General features: G+C 44.7%; 1 protein-coding gene across 2 annotated transcripts in view; it reads left to right on the top strand.

Moving 5' to 3' along the window:
- The window catches only part of FEZ1 (fasciculation and elongation protein zeta 1), a 74553-nt gene that overhangs the window by 17599 nt on the left and 39573 nt on the right, over nt 1–17381 (top strand). Inside the window, exon 1 of one of the 2 annotated variants that reach the window (XM_070400248.1) lies at nt 13634–13786. The exons of the other annotated variant lie outside the window; for it this stretch is intronic. The gene's annotated coding sequence lies outside the window, so the exon portion shown is untranslated. Of the gene's footprint in view, nt 1–13633; nt 13787–17381 lie in introns of those variants that run through there. 2 annotated transcript variants of the gene reach the window in all.

Raw genomic sequence — 17381 nt, 5'->3', positions numbered from 1 at the left:
GTGATTGTTCGTAGTTAAAGTGATTAACTACCCGCCTGGCACTTAGTTAAGGGGTTTTATTCCCTCCCTAACTTCAGGGGGAAAATCCCTACCTGGGAAAACAACCTTTCTCAGAGAGGTGACCTTGGTTTAAACACATAGCGCCAAGAAGAGGAGCAATCATATTAATAACAGTATGTCATATATGCCAGGTCCCTTGAAACATATGCTGCACAGATGTTTCTTCCCTGCAGCGACTGTGTCAAGCAGCAAGGATGACCAGCTTCCGGCAAATTCCCCCATTTTTATTTTTTAAATGATGTGACTTAAGGTTTTTTTTTGTTTGTTTGTTTTATTGCTTAAAGTATTACAAAGGGTATTACATATGTGTCCTTTTTTTTCCCCACCCTTAACAATCCCTTGGCCTCCTCTTATGTCCATTGGTTATGCTTATATGCATGCATACAAGTCCTTCAGTTGATCTCTTACCCCCTCTCTCCTGCCTCCCAACCCTCCCCAGCCTTCCCGCTGCAGTTTGACAATCTGTTTGAGGCAGCTCTGCCTCTGTATCTATTATTGTTCGTAGTTTATAATGGTCTTTATTATCCATGAATGAGTGAGATCATGTGGTATTTTTCCTTCATTGACTGGCTTATTTCACTTAGCATAATGCTCTCCAGTTCCATCCATGCCGTTGCAAATGGTAAGAGTTCCTTCTTTTTTACAGCAGCATAGTATTCCATCGTGTAGATGTACCACAGTTTTCTAATCCATTCATCTACTGATGGGCACTTAGGCTGTTTCCAGATCTTAGCTATGGTGAATTGTGCTGCTATGAACATATGGGTGCATATATCCTTTCTGATTGGTGTTTCTGGTTTCTTGGGATATATTCCCAGAAGTGGGATCACAGGGTCAAATGGGAGTTCCATTTTTAATTTTTTGAGGAAACTCCATACTGTCTTCCATAGTGGCTGCACCAGTCTGCATCACCAGCAGTGCACAAGTGTTCCTTTTTCTCCACATCCTCTCCAGTACTTGTCATTTGTTGATTTGTTGATGATAGCCAGTCTGACAGGTGTGAGATGGTACCTCATTGTTGTTTTGATTTGCATCTCTCGGATGATTAGTGACTTTGAGCATGTTTTCATATGTCTCTTGGCTTTCTGAATGTCCTCTTTTGAAAGGTTTCTATTTAGATCCTTTGCCCATTTTTTGATTGGATTGTTTATCTTCCTTTTGTTAAGTTGTATGAGTTCCCTATAAATTTTGGAGATTAGGCCCTTATCAGATATGACGTTGGCAAATATGTTTTCCCACGTAGTGGGTTTTCTTGTTGTTTTGTTGATGGTTTCTTTGGCTGTGCAGAAGCTTTTTATTTTGATGTAGTCCCATTTGTTCATTTTCTCTTTAGTTTCAAGTGCCCTAGGAGCTGTATCAGTGAAGAAATTGCTTCAGCATATGTCTGAGATTTTGTTGCCTTGGAATCCTTCTAGAATTTTTATGGTTTCCCGTCGTACATTTAAGTCCTTTATCCATTTTGAGTTTATTTTTGTGTTTGGTGTAAGTTGGTGGTCTAGTTTCATTTTCTTGCATATATCTGTCCAATTTTCCCAACACCATTTATTGAAGAGGCTATCTTGGCTCCATTGTATGTTCTTGCCTCCTTTGTCAAATATTAATTGAGCATATTGGTTCGGGCTGATTTCTGGGCTCTCTATTCTATTCCATTGATATGCCTGTTCTTGTGCCAGTACCAGGCAGTTTTGAGAACAGTGGCTTTGTAATACAGCTTGATATCTGGTATTGAGATCCCACCTACTTTGTTCTTTCTCAGGATTGCTGCAGCTATTCGGGGTCTTTTTTTATTCCAGATAAATTTTTGGAGAGTTTGTACTAGATCTGTGAAGTATGCCACTGGTATTTTAATGGGAAGTGCGTTGAATTTATAGATTGTTTTGGGTAGTATGGACATTTTAATGATGTTGATTCTACCAATTCATGAACACGGTATGTTCTTCCATCTGTTTATGTCTTCCTCTATCTCTTTTTACAGTGTCCTGTAGTTTTCTGAGTAGAGAGGTCTTTTACCTCATTAGTTAAGTTTATTCCTAGGTAGCTTAATTTTTTTGGTGCGATGGTAAATGGGATTGTTTTTTTAATCTCTCTGAAAGTTCACTATTGGTGTATAGAAATACCATAGATTTCTTGGGGTTAATTTTGTATCCTGCTACATTGCCAAATTCATGTATTAAGTCTAGTAGTTTTTTGATGGAGTCTTTAGGGTTTTGTATGTATTATATGTCGTCTGCAAATAAGGACAGTTTTACTTCCTCTTTTCCTTTTATTTCTTCTTTTTGTCTAATTGCAATGGCTAATATTTCCAGTACTATGTTGAACAGGAGTGGTGAGAGTGGGCATCCCTGTCTTGTTCCTGTTCTTAGGGGAAATGGTGTTAGTTTTTGTCCATTGAGTATGATGTTGGCTGTGGGCCTGTCATATATGGCTTTTATTATGTTGAGGTATGATCCTTCTACTCCCACCTTGCTGAGAGTTTTTATCAAAAATGGGTGTTGGATTTTGTCGAATGCTTTTTCTGCATCAATTGATATGACCATGTGGTTTTTTTCTTTCAATTTATTTATGTGATGTATCATGTTTATTGATTTGCGAATATTGTACCATCCTTGCATCCCTGGGATAAATCCTACTTGGTCGTGGTGTATGATCTTTCTGATGTACTGCTGGATCCGACTTGCTAAGATTTTGTTGAGGATTTTGGCATCTATGTTCATGAGGGATATTGGCCTGTAATTCTCTTTCATTGTGTTGTCTTTACCTGGTTTTGGTATTAGGGTGATGCTGGCTTCATAGAATGAGCTTGGAAGTGTTCCTTCCTCTTGAATTTTTTGTAGTAGTCTGAGGAGGATAGGTTTTAGTTCTTCCTTGAATGTTTGGTAAAACTCCCCTGTGAAGCCATCTGGTCCTGGGCTTTTGTTTGCTGGAAGTTTTTTGATGGCTGCTTCAATTTCTTCCATAGTTATTGGCCTATTGAGATTTTTAGATTCTTCCTGATTGAGTTTTGGAATGTTGTATTTTTCTAGGAATTTGTCCATTTCCTCCAGGTTGTCTAGTTTGTTGGAGTAGAGCTGTCCATAGTATTTTTTAAAAAATATGTTATTGATTTTTTTTACAGAGAGGAAGGGAGAGAGATAGAGAGTTAGAAACATCGATGAGAGAGAAACATCGATCAGCTGCCTCCTGCACATCTCCTACTGGGGATGTGCCCGCAACCCAGGTACATGCCCTTGACCAGAATCGAACCTGGGACCTTTCAGTCCGCAGGCCGACGTTCTATCCACTGAGCCAAACCGGTTTCGGCCATAGTATTTTTTTACAATCATTTGTATTTCTGTGGGGTCTGTTGTTATTTCGCCTCTATCGTTTCTGATTTTGTTTATTTGGGTCCTCTCTCTTTGCTTCTTGGTGAGCCTGGCTAGAGGTTTGTCAATCTTGTTTATCCTTTCAAAGAACCAGCTCTTGGTTTCATTGATTTTCTGTATTGTTTTTTTGGTTCTATGTCATTTATTTCTCCTCTAATCTTTATTATCTCCTTCCTTCTGCTCACTTTGGGGTTTTCTTGTTGCTCTCTTTTAATTCTTTGAGTAGTAGAGTTAGATGATTTACTACCATTTTTTTTTCTTGTTTTTTGAGATAGGCCTGTAGAGCTATAAACTTCCCTCTCAGGACTCCTTTCATTGCGTCCCATAGGTTTTGGATTGTTGTTTGTCATTAGTTTCCAGGATGCTTTTAATTTCTTCTTTGATCTCATTGGTAACCCAATCAATGTTTAATAACATGCTATTTAGCTTCCAAGTGTTTGAGTATTTTGGGTTGTTTTTATTGTAGTTTATTTCTAATATTATGCCATCGTGGTCTGAGATGATGCTTGGTATGATTTAAATCTTCTTGAATTTGGGGAGACTTTGTTTGTGACCCAATATGTGGTCTATTTTTGAATCTGTCCCATGAGCACTTGAGTGGAATGTATATTCCGTGGCTTTGGGGTGAAGTGTTCTGAAGATGTCAATTAAGTCCATCTGATCTAGTGAGTCATTTAGGATTGCTGTTTCTTTGCTGATTGTTTGTCTAGAGGATTTATCCAGTGATGTCAGTGGTGTATTAAAGTCCCCTACTATGATTGTTTTGTTGTCGATCTCTCCTTTGATATCTTCCAGGAGTTTTTTTTAATGTATTTGGGTGCTCCTGCATTGAGTGCATATATGTTTACCAGGGTTATATCTTCTTGTTGTATTGATCCCTTTAGTATTATGAAGTGGCCTTCCTTATCTCTTGTTATGGCCTTCACTTTGAGGTCTATTTTGTCTGATATAAGTATTCCTTTCCATTTGCCTGGAAGATATTTTTCCACCCCTTCACTTTCAGTCTGTGTGAGTCCCTTCTAATGAGGTGGGTCTCTTGTAGACAGCAAATGTATGGGTCATGTTTTTTTATCCATTCAGCCACTCGATATCTTTTGGTTGGAGCATTTAGTCCATTTACGTTTAAAGTTATTATTGAATGGTACTTGTTTGTAGCCATTTCTTTTGTGTGTGTGTGGCTGTTTTCTTTCTGAGCTTTTTATTTCTTCTTTTTACACCAGTCCCTTTAGCATTTCTTGCATTGCTGGCTTGGTGGTGATAAACTCCCTTAGCCTTTTTTTTGTCTGTGAAGCTTCTTATTTCCCCTTCAATTTTGAATGATAGCCTTGCTGGATAGAGTATTCTTGGATTCAGTCCTTTGCTTTGCATCACTTTGTAAATTTCCGTCCATTCTTTTCTGGCCTGATGTGTTTCTGTTGAGAAATCATTTGATAATCTAATGGGAGGTCCGTTGTATGTAACTTTCCGTCTCTCTCTTACAGCCTGTAAGATTCTCTCTTTGTCCTGAACATTTGCCATAGTAATTATGATGTGTCTTGGTGTGGGTCTTTTGGGGTTCACCTTGTTTGGGACTCTCTGTGCTTGTGTGACTTTTTTCTTCCCCACCTCAGGGAAGTTTTCTGATATTATTTCTTCGAATAGGTTTTCTAATCCTTGTTTCTCTTTCTGTTGTTCTGGCACCCCTATTATTCGTATGTTGTTTCATTTCATGTTGTCCCAAAGATCCCTTAGGCTCTCCTCCTGTCTTTTAATTTTTTTCTCCAATTGCAGTACAGTTTGGGTGTGTTTTGCTTCCTTGTCTTCTAATTCACTAATTCGGTCCTCCGCTTCTCCTAGTCTACTGTTGATGCTTTCAGTGGTGTTTTTTATTAAAGCTATATCACTCTTCATTTCTTCTTGGGTCTTGCATATGTTATTGATATTTTCATCTGTTTCTTCTTGCTTCTTGCACAAGTTGTTGATTTTTCCTTCCATCCGGTTTATGCACTCTAGGACCCTTATTCTGAATTCTTTTTCTGTCATGTTGCATGCCTCTGTATCACTGCTTTTCTGGCGAGTCCTCCTTTCCTTTGGGGGTTTCTTTGCCTACCCATGTTTGATCTCACTGACATATCTAGATGTTGAGTCATTCAGTGCCTGCTCCCTGGGTGGCAGTGGCTCCTTGGGCTGTGGTTGCTCCTCAGGCGGTGGCAGTAGTAGCTGCTCCTCAGTTGGCAGCAGCTCCTCTGGTGGGTGCTGTTCACAGCTGTAGTGGCTCTTCTGGCTGGTGGGGGGAGGCTTCTCGTACAGCTGCTGTTCCTCAGATAGTGGGTGTGGTGATCATGAGGCTGCTGTTGCTTGGATCTGCTTTCTGAGAGAAGCAGGACTCCACGTAGTCGCGCTGTCCCAGATCCAGTGTCTCCAGGTTAGCAGCCGATCTCTGGATGCCGGGTCTTTGGGTGTACAGTATACGTTTCCAAAAAGCAGCCACTCAAGATGGTGGGGTCTCCGCGGCTCTGTTTTTAGTTTTTGGCTATTATGAATAACACTGATATGAACATTCCTATCATATGTTTTTTATATATAATTTAGTAGCTCTATGTTTGGGTCATATGATGTTATAGATATAATTTGGTAACTCTATGTTTGTTTGTTTGTTTTAAATATATTTTATTGGATTGGTGTTTTTTTTTTACAGAGAGGAAGGGAGAGGAATAGAGATTTAGAAACATCGATGAGAGAGAAACATCGATCAGTTGCCTCCTGTACACCCCCCACTGGGGACGTGCCTGCAACCAAGGTACATGCCTTTGACCGGAATTGAACCTGGGACCCTTGAGTCCGCAGGCCAACGCTCTATCCACTGAGCCAAACCAGTTAGGGCTGAGTTTTTTAAGTTGTAGTAAAATGCATATAATATAACCCTGACTGGGTTGTTCAGTTGCTAGAGCATCGTCCCAATATACCAAGATTGTAGGTTCGATTCCCAGTCCGGGCATATACAAGGAACAACCAATGAATGCATAAATAAATGGAACATATCTCTTTCTCCGTTCATCTCTGTCTCTAAAAAATCAATCTATTAAAAGAACAAAAGCTAAAAAAAAACACACTACACCACATAATATTTACTGTCTCAGCCATTTTTAAGAATATAGTTCAATAGTATTAAGTATATTCATATTGTTATGCAACCAATCTCCAGAACTTTTCCACCTTGTAATTAAAGTCTGTCCTCATTAAATAACAACTCCCCATTTCCTCCTCCCTCCAACCCCTGGCAACCACTATTTCACTTTCCGTTTCTGTGAATTTACTCTGGATACCTCCTGTAAGTGGAATCATGTAGTATTTGTCTTTTTGTGACTTGTTTATTTCCCCTAGCGTAGTGTCTTCAAGTTTCATCCATGTTATAGCATGTGTCAGAATTTCCTTCCTTTTAAAGGCTCGATAGTATTCCATTGTATCGTTATATCACATTTTTTTTATCCATTCATCCACCGATGGACATTTGGGTTGTTCCATCTCTTGTCTATTGTAAATTATGCTGCTATGAACATGGATATATCAGGGAGGAAACACTTTTCCTTCACTCTCTTAAATCCAGTACCTGGAGCCTATGATTAAACTGACAAAAGAGAGATTAACAGGATAAAAAAACACATAATTTTTATGAACATTTATGTGCACAGAAATTCACAAGAAAAAAAAAAGAAGTAAAACTTAAAGTAGCATTTAGCTCTGGGGGCTTATATGTCCTTTTAACAAGGGAAAGAGAGTTTGAGCTTCAGTGGATAATCACTCGTGGGGAATTGACTAAACAGTACATGGGGGACTTATGGAATATAAGGACTACATTAGTAAGGTCTGTTTATGCAAATTCATCTTGGTATCCACTCCCCATCTTTGAGGATAAGAATCACTTTTCTCCCCTCGTAGTTGGGAAGGAGCACGTTCCTCAAAGAGAAGTTGATGCTCTGCTTCCAGGCAGAGAAGGTAACTATATTTTTTAAATATCTTTTTATTATTGATTTCAGGGAGGAAGGGAGACGAAGAGAGAGCTAGAAACATCAATGATGAGAGAGAATCATTGATTGGCTGCCTCCTGCACACCCCACACTGGGGATCCAGCCCACAACCCAAGCATGTGCCCTGACCCGGAATTGAACCCTGACCTCCTGGTTCATGTTCAACCACTGAGCCACACCGGCTGGTAAATTGCCCTTTTTTTATTTGACAATTGATAGAAACAGAGAGAGAAAAAATAGTCATTATAGCAAAATCCGTACAAAGTAAAGTGTGTTTATCTGAGACAAACCAGTAACAAAAACTGTATTTTAAAAAGAAAAAAATAGCCCTAGCCAGTTTGGCTCAGTGGATAGAGCATCAGCCTGCGGACTGAAGGGTTCCAGGTTCAAATTCCGGTCAAGGGCACAGACCTCTGTTGCAGATTCCTCCCATATCGATGTTTCTCTCTGTCTTTCCCTCTCTCTTCCACTCTCTCTGGAAATCAGTGGAAAAATATCTTCGGGTGAGGATTAAAAAATAAGTATTTTGATTTTGGAATTGTGAACGACTAAAAATTTTTTCTTTACTTCTGAATTTTACATGAAAATACATGTCTTTATATTTGAGAGAAAACAAACTCTGTGTGTTTTCTTTAAAGAGTGATGTGGCTTAGACTCGTCAGTCCGGGGGGAACACCATAAGGAGAAAAGCAGTTTCTCAGACAAGCTATCCAATGGAGGAGGCAGCAGAGCATGTTTTGCATTTTGCCATTTTTCTAGCTGGACAAAGAGCCCAGATGTATCAGTGTATTTACATATTAACAGGATCCTCACAATGTGGTGCCTATTGGACTCCACACCAGGCAAAACAATGGATTTGAACTAGTGCCAGGCGCCTCTCTCCCGGTTTAGGGACTAGAGAACTTGAGTGGAGGCAGCGAGATTTGGTCCAAGATCCAGCCTAGAGACACCAAGATAAACAAGATCTGTTCTCCAACATTCCTGGGGCTGAGACACCCCCTCCGTCCCTTTTTGCCCTGGGGCAATATTGGTCTCCTTTTCTCCTCCTGTGGGTAAGCCCTGCCTGTTGGAATGCAGCAGCTCTTCCTAGTAACCATGGGAACCTTATTGGCATGGCAACCTGGCAGCTTCCCGTGAAAGGCAGCAGTAGGGGAAAGGATGGAAGTGGAGGGAGGCAGTTCTGTAGAAAAAGGGAGGGGTGAGCAGCCTTCCCTCCTGCTGAGGAGAGAAAAACGAGGAGGAAAAGATGCCCCGCTCTCTGGATGGTCCTAAGAAGCCCCTGAGGAGTTCAGGCCTCACCCCAAAATCCAGTTCAGGAGGGGACTGGGGCAGGCCTATCAGCCAAACCGGGTACCAAGGCGTAGACCTATTGGTGCCTTTATGTTCTACCATGTGGCTCAGCAGCACCGGGAAAGGAACAGGGCCTGGGAGACACATCTCACCGCACGAGAGCAAATCCTGGCATTAAGTTTTGATTGCCGGCAAAACAGCACACGGAGCTTTCGTTGGGCTCTGAGAATCCAAGCACCTGTCGTTGAAGACGCGTAGGGATGAGGACATTTTCAAGCAACAGCTAAAGCAAGAAAGGAACCTGTGCAGTAAGGCTCAGGAAGGCTGGGAATGTAGTCAACACAGAAACAAACGCGGTCCATTGGGGAGAAAGGACTGATGAAGAGGAAGGAGTGGTGGCAGGGCCGTTGGCAGCCCTGCCAGTCCTTTCTCTGGGCTTACTCAGAATCCTCGTCGTCATGGGTTTCTCTGTGGACAGGGCGTGAGCCGGGGCTATTCTGGGCTTTGGAATCAGATGGCCCTGAGTTGGAACCCTGGTCTCCACCTCAGCGACTCTGTCTCCAAGTCCATTTCCTTTCCCTCAAGACAGAGGGTAATCATAGCTATTCTAGAGCGGCACTGTGAAAATCAAAGGAGATTTTTAAAGGCTTAGTCAACAGTAATATTAGTTAACGTTCTGTGCACCCGCCTCGGCTGGCCTGGTGCCAGTGCGTGCCATAGCGTGGTTGTCCGGAAGATCGTCTGGAAGGTCGTCCAGATGGTCATTCTGCTGTTCAGTCGTCCGGTTGATTTGCATATTAGCTTTTATTATTATAGATACTTCAAGGTCCATCAGTGATTTTGGGGTCAATTTAAACAAATATTGTGATTGGTTTTTGGAAGAAAATGTGGAGTGTAATTCCATTAAATTTAAGAGCAAGGAAGGATTTTATTTGAAGCCCTTTATAGTTTAGATGAAGAAATTGAAGTTCAGAAAAACTAAGCAATTTTCTCTAAGCCATGAAGCTGGCTAATGGGGAAGTGGACATTGAAATCCTAAACCCCTGACTCCCAGCCTACAGAGGTTTTTCCGATTTACGGACACCATATGCCCTTCCCATCTCCCCCCTTCGCTGTAGTTTCCTCTCCTTCAATGTGGCCTCGATAATCAGACCAGCCATCGTTGTTTTACGGTTCTGTAAGACACTAGCTGGGGATTTCTCTTAGATCTTGCAAATAATATAGAGCATATTACTTAAAATGAGTAAAATATTTTTCTGTTCTAAACAAGGTTTACAAAAGGATTTAAGAATAGTTCCTATTTACTTCCTTTAGTTGTAAAGAGTTGCTATTATCAGACTTCGGGGTAACCTTTTCTAATAGGCAATGAGAAGCTTCCTTTGATTTATACATTTGCATTTTGTTCATGCTCATCATTACACCCAATGAACAAATTCCTAAGCTGGGGGGGGGAAATCTGTATTTATTTGACTATGCAAATCTACAAAATCAGCAGGTTTTGAATGATCATACATTGCCAAGCCTGTCAAAGCTTCTGGTTTTACACTTGTTCTATATCTTACTGCTGTATGTGTTTCTCATCAATTTCCCACACATTCTAGGTGTTGGATCAATATCTAACAATGAGTTTTTCCTTTTATAGCTCTCCAAAACCCAGTCACCAAGCCAGTCCAGGCCAAGAATTTTGCAGACTATCATTTGGTCTCTGTATTTTATTTATTTTTATTTTTTAATATATTTTTATTGATTTCACAGAGGAAGGGAAAGGGAGAGAGAGAGAGAATCATTGATTGGCTCCCTCCTGTGTGCCCCCTACTGGGGATCGAGCCCACAACCTGGGCATGTGCCCTTGATCAGAATCGAACCCAGGACCCTTCAGTCCGCACCCACTGATCTGTGCTGATAAACCACCAGTAGCCATAGAAAAGAAGAATAACAGCTTTTGAGGGGGGCGGGGGGAGAAGGGGGCACTGTAGATCTAAAAGCTTCCCCCACCCTGGGGACCTCATTTTTCTTATTAAAATTTGTGGTTCTCCTTTATTGAAATATTCAATTCTCTTCTCTTTTTTATAATATATTTTTATTTATTTCAGAGGAAGGAAGAGGGAGAGAGAGCTAGAAGCATCAATGATGAGAGAGAACCATCAATCAGCTGAATCAAGCCCGCAACCCGGGCATGTGCCCTGACCCGGAATCGAACCGTGACCTCCTGGTTCATAGGTTGATGGTTCAACCACTGAGCCATGCCAGCTGGGTGCAGCCTGGCTCAATTCTCTTCTTATTATTTTTTAAAAAGATATTTTATTGATTTTTTTTTTTTTACAGAGAGGAAGGGAGAGGGATAGAGAGTTAGAAACATCGATGAGAGAGAAACATCGATCAGCTGCCTCCTGCACACCTCCTACCGGGGATGTGCCCACAACCAAGGTACATGCCCTTGACTGGAATCAAACCTGGGACCCTTCAGTCCACAGGCCGACGCTCTATCCACTGAGCCAAACCAGTTAGGGCTCAGTTCTCTTCTTTATAGGAAAAAAATTGTCATCACATTTACCCTTATGGGGTTTTCCAATATCTTGAGGGATCTTAATCTTTATTTGCCAAGAAGTTCCTGTATTTTTGGCATTTTACAGAGATGACTACCTTGGAATTCATTTCTATTCCTGGGGTTGATTTATTGTCAATTTTTTCAATACTGCTTATTCTTTGTGAAAGCAATATGGTCTTGTCCTTAATGCATGTGCTTTGTGGTAAGGAGCGATTACCCGCAGGCTAGATGGCTGTGAGTAGATTTTGAATCATGGGGAATATCCCATTTCCCTTGTGAAAACAAATCGGGGATTTTAATCCACCCCGGAGATCGAGGATGGAGGTGAATATAGGCTTGAATTGCATGTTGGTGTTTGAGAACTACCGGTGATGGGAACATCAAGTAGTCTCAGAATGTCATCTTTATCGACTGGGCTGTGATTGACATAGGTTTTCAATAAAGATTCAGCAGCTCATTTCCAGAATGTCATGGAAAACAGGCTTCTTCAAGATGGAACCTTCCTGAGGTGAAGGCCTGGGGAGGGGGCGGAACTGGAGTAGAGAGGGCCAATGGAGGGGCGGGGGGGGAGGTCTCTAATACTTCCATCAATAAAGATAAATTTAGAAAAAGATGGAGCCTTCTAAGAAAGATCAAATAAGATGAGTACAATACGTATCAGGCTGCCACCAAATTTCTAATCACAGCAAGTCATTTCTAGGTTAAAAACCATTAAGCAAAACAGAACAAAGGACCGGGCAGCCCAATGAGGTCAAGTTTCCCATCACTAGAGGTGTCTCAGGAGAAACTGTGTGTAACGTTATATTGGTTTCTGAATCAGGTGGGTGGTTGGACTACTAGATGATTGTTAAATGCTTCATAGACTCCAAGAATCTTTGATTCTATTTGAGTAAATTAGGGACTAAAATAAGTTCAGCTCGGGAACTACAGTAAGCCCCTAGAACGATAGCGGTGTGATTCCAGGAGCAATGATTTGCCCTGTATCCCCAACAACTAGCAGTTTGTACCCGTGACCCAGCCTTAGTTTTTTCTTACTTGAAGGCGTGTGTGTGCCTTTGTACATACCCAAGCTTTTCTCTGTTGGTTTCCTCTGTATGAAATGAAGCTCCATCGAGCAGAATGTTCACTTGCCCCTTGAAGACCTAAGTCTAAGGTAGTGGTTCTCAACTGGGGTGATTTTGTAACCCCCCTCTCCCCCCCTCAGGGTTCACTTGATGAAGTCTGGACACATTTTTGGTTGTTACAACTCAGGGAAGGGGGCGGTGCTGAGGCATCTAGTGGGCGGGGATGCTGCTAAACTTCATACAACACACAGGACAGCGCCCAGCAATAACCACCCAGCCCCAAATATCACCAGTGCTGAGCTTGAGAAACCCTGCTTTAAGTTAGCTGACCTTTGGGGCAAGAGTCCCGCTGTCTTCCTCACTATCACATAGCAGTCATAGAAATTTGTTGAAAACACTTTATATCTTCTCTAAACCACTTGTCATTTTGTCGACCGGGAGTGTCACTGGTTAGGAAAATTTTTTAAGCTCTAGAAACTCTGTTTAAATATAAAATTAGACTTACTCTGATTAGAGAGGTGAGGAGGTGAGAATGGCTCACCTCTCAGCCTTAAGCAGGACTCCTGAAACTCCAACAACAGACAAGCAGCACTTACTGAGCACTTACTATATGCTAGATCCTCTGCCAAAGCTTTACATGGATTGCACACAGGAGGTATTAATATATGTTGAATTATCTTATTTAATTCTTCTAAGGTTGCATATTAATTTCATATAGATAGATAGGTAGGTAGGTAGATAGATAGATAGATAGATTTCAGAGAGGAAGGGAGAGGGAGATAGAAACATCAATGATGACAGTCATTGATCAGCTGCCTCTTGCATGCCCTACCCTGGGGATCGAACCCGCAACCAGGGCCTGTGCCCTGACCGGGAATCAAACCGGGCCAGGCTGTCTTAGTTCCTTAGACACCAAGTTATTAAAGTCCAGGAGTCGTTGGAGTGTGTCTGCGGGCATCCGCCTGTCCATCCACTCAGCCACCTCCTCGCTTCTTTAGAGAATTACAGCGTCAGGCCAGTGAGATTTCCAAGTGGGAGTTAAGGCTCGCGCGCATCTTGGCGCTTCTGCATATTTCGTGGGGGAAGCAGAAAGGCCGGCGTTAGGGGGGCAGGGGCACCTTCTCATAAATATTAATAAAGGCGCCACCTGCTCCAAGGAAGGCTCTGAATGCTAACAAGGCGATGACGCACGGGTCCGCGCGTGCCAGTGGGCGGGGGCCCGAGCGCGGGCGCGCCCCCGGAGCCGGGCACGAGCGCGGGGAGGGGCGAGGGCGGGTGGAGGGGAGCTCGCCGCAGCCTCCGCCGCCGCCGCCGCCGCCGCCGCCGCCGCCGCCGCCCGGCCGCCGCTGCCCCGCTGCTGCCCCGCCGCTGCCCGGCACTGCGCTCCGGCCGTTCTGTGGATGGAGGTGTCCCGCTGAGCCCGGGGACCGCCTCCTTCTGCCAGGACCCGCACAGGTGCAGTCGCGGGGGCGACCTTGGTCCGGACCGACCCACGCCATGGGTGGGGGTTGGACGGGGTGGTGAGGAGGCCCCGCGACTCGGGCTTCGGGGCCCGCAGGTCGAGGGGAGCCGCAGCCCCGCACCCCCGACGCGTCCCATCCTGGAATCAGAAAGAAAAGCCCGGTGGGCGCTCTCTGCTCTGCCCTTCGCGGGAGCGCAGCGGGGATGCTGGGACTTGGGCAGTGCCGGCAGCATCCGAGCCTGGGCCCCTGGCCAGGCTGGTGTGTGTGTGTGTGTGTGTGTGTGTGTGTGTGTACGCATCCGCGCGTGTGACTGAGGGTGACAGTGCTGTGTGTGCGTGTAACCAGCGCGCGCGTTTGTGTGTGTATGTGTGTGTGTGTGTGTGTGCGCGCGCGCGCCCTGGCGGGGGTGCATGTGTGTATGTATATGTGTATGTGACAGTGTGTGTGTGTGTGTGTGACAGTGTGTGTGTATGCGTGTGTGTCTGTGCCTGAGCACGCGGTCTGGGGCCGGCGAGCAGGGGACTGCCCGGTGTTGCCACCCAGCAGCCTCCGAGCAGCGGGTGGGCGCCTCCTTTCAAGACCGTTATCTGGCCCCTCACCTTAAAGCTCCCGTCATCTCTGCCCTTAGTAACCAGCGCCGCCCCCGCTGTGCCCTCCCTGGGGTGCCAGGCCTTCCCCTGACCCGGCATTCCTGCAGGGTCAGCGCCCTGGCCCCTGCCGCAGACGCTGGGGAGCAATTGTTGGGCCACAGAACAGGTCGGAGAAAGGACGAGTGTGGGCTCAGGGCCGGGCTCAGGGCCCCGAGCTGGGCCCAGCGCTGGACAGAGCCCAGGGTGGGGGTGATGATCACAGCCCCCTATTTGCTCTTGCTATCCCTTCCGTCCTTGCCTATCGGCACCCCCAAATCCCCTCCCACTTCGGTGTCTCCATCATGTTTGGCCAAAAGGGCCAGTGGAATGTGTGCAGCGGCGGGATGAGCCCGGCTTTCTTGGAGTGCCAGCCATTGTGCTGCTTGGCGGAGCCTTTATTTTCCCTAACAGCCCAGGGGCAGAGGGCAGGGGGGATGAGAGATGAGGGTGAATGGAGCAGCAGGAGGAGGGAACTGGGGGAAGCAGAACCGCAAAGGGGCTGCTGGCTTATATGCAGTGAAGTACTCTTTCTGTCAAAACGTGAAGCTGGCACAATCACGTATTCTGATTGGGCTTTGCTGAGTAGCAGCAGGAAAACTGAAGGTGCATCAGTGGAAGGAGGTGCTAGGGAGGGTGATGGTGGGGGGTGCGGCACACAGAATCTGTCGATTTATGGGGCAAGTAATGGGAAGAAGGGGGGATGGCAATGGAGGCCGCTGGAGGCACGGTGAATTCTCTGCTGCTCTGCTCAGCTCAGCAAAGCAGGGGCTGGAAATGTGCCTGCAGCCCCAAGCTGCGGCCCGTGCATCCTTATACGGCACAGCACGAGCGGCTTCTGTGTTTCCTGCTGGGCCTCTGTTAAGCTCCGGGATGCCTTTTCTTTCCCAAATTGCACTACCTGTCGGGAGCCAAAATAAGTGGAGTAGATAATAGGACATAATCAAACGATCGTCCTGTACTCTGTTCTATGACAAAGAGAAAAAGAGAAAAAGCCTTCTATGGTTCCTTCTTTCTGCCATTCTCCATGTATTCTTTTAAAAATCAACTTTGGAAGCATCGAGAAAGGGGATAAGTGGTCAATTATTTCAACTGTAGCTTTTTAAAAATATATATATATTTTATTGATTTCAGAGAAGTAAGGGAGAGGGACAGAGAGATAGAAACATTAATGATGAGAGAATCATTGATCGGCTGCCTCCTGCACGCCCCCTACCAGGGATTGAGCCCCCAACCCCGGCATGTGCCCTTGACCGGAATCGAACCCGGGACCCTTCACTCCGCAGGCCCACACTCTGTCCACTGAGCCAAACCGGCTAGGGCTCAACCCCAGCTTTTAAGGGGAGGAGGCCTCCCAGATGCAAGAGCAGGGCATTTCAGTTTGGGGGCAAAGGCACGCTACCAAGAGAGAAGAGCAAAGGAAGGGGGGCTAAAGGAAGGAGAGTAACGGGCACCATTTCCAGAAGGGCTGCCAGCCCCAACCCAGAGGCCCCTCCCCAGGACCACGGTAGGGCCAGTGAGAATGCCTGGCTCTCTCTGCCAAGGCTGGGCTCAGGTTGGGTGCTGAGTGGCTTCTGGTCCCCAGCACAGGCTTTCCGTTTTAGCATCACCTCCAGCTGGCCATTCATGCGGAGCCTCTTGGCTCCTAGGCAGTGAATCGATGAAAAGAAATCAGGCCATGTTATGGGTTACGATCATGTTTCTGAACTCTAGAACTGTGATATCCATTTCCTCTTTAATAAACCTCTAGGTCAGTGGTTCTCAACCTTCCTAATGCCACAACCCTTTAATACAGTTCCTCATGTTGTGGTGACCCCCAACCATAACATTATTTTCGTTGCTACTTCATAACTGCAATTTAGCTACTGTTATGAATTGTAATGTAAATATCTGATATGCAGGATGGTCTTAGGCGACCCCTGTGAAAGGGTCGTTCCACCCCCAAAGGGGTCGAGACCCACAGGTTGAGAACCACTGCTCTAGATGAAGCCATTTCTCTAGAGTCTGCATGGGCTGACGATAGGTGCTTTCAGCATAATCTTCCTGTTGCCAACACTCAAAACTCAATCTTAGTCCTAGATGCCCTCTCGTTGCCAGTCAATTAGTATAGACTGTACCATTTCAAATCAGCACCCTCTTGGTATCTTCTACTCCGTCCAGCGCCCCCTCTCTCCTAGAGAAGCGTGCACGTTTAAAGGAAATGTAAAATTTCGGAACAGCTGCTGGGTAACTTTTATGTCTCTCTGAAATGGGACCTGGGATCCAAGAGGCTTCGACCAAATGAATTGAAAAGATGGTGCTTTAGCGAACAAGGTGAAAAAATTCATTTAGCAACAAATAGTTTTCTCATTTGATAGGCATTCTGAAGCCTAGAATGTCATAGCAAGGATTGTTTTTCTTTCACTCGGAGCATTCTCACTCCACATTTCCATGTAACCAAGTTATTCTCATTTTCCTACAATCACTGGCATTTATTGGACACTATGTGTTCCATGCATTGTGCTTCGCACTTCAGAGTTGATCTCTTTTACTCCACAAAATAACTACTATTCAGCGTAAGGACTATTCTAGACCCCTTTTATAGATGAGGAGACTGAGGCACAGAGAGGCTGACGATTTGCCCCAAGTCTCAGAGCTGGGAAGTGACGGGACCAGGATGGGAATCTGGAGTCCAGGCTCTTCACCACCACAGAATCCTGCCTCCATCAGCACAAACCCTCAGCAGTAAAACCTTCCCTGCTCTCTATTGCATTCTGTGATCTTTCCTAAACTTACTTTGGCACTAAAGGATTCCTAATTTTGTTCAACATATAGTTTCAGAAAGAGGAAGGGAGAGGGAGAGAGAGGTAGAAACATCAATGATGAGAGAGAATCATCGATCAGCTGCCTTCTGCACGCCCCCTACTGGAGATCGAGCCCGAAACCTGGGCATGTGCCCCGACTGGACTCAAACATGACCTC

The sequence above is a fragment of the Myotis yumanensis genome, unplaced genomic scaffold (assembly GCF_028538775.1).
Source record: "Myotis yumanensis isolate MYYU_CA2020_CCGP unplaced genomic scaffold, mMyoYum1.0.hap1 SCAF_19, whole genome shotgun sequence".
Lineage (NCBI taxonomy): Eukaryota > Metazoa > Chordata > Mammalia > Chiroptera > Vespertilionidae > Myotis > Myotis yumanensis.
The sequence above is the reverse complement of the archived record's forward strand: the minus strand, read 5'-3'. Positions and strand labels throughout refer to the sequence as shown.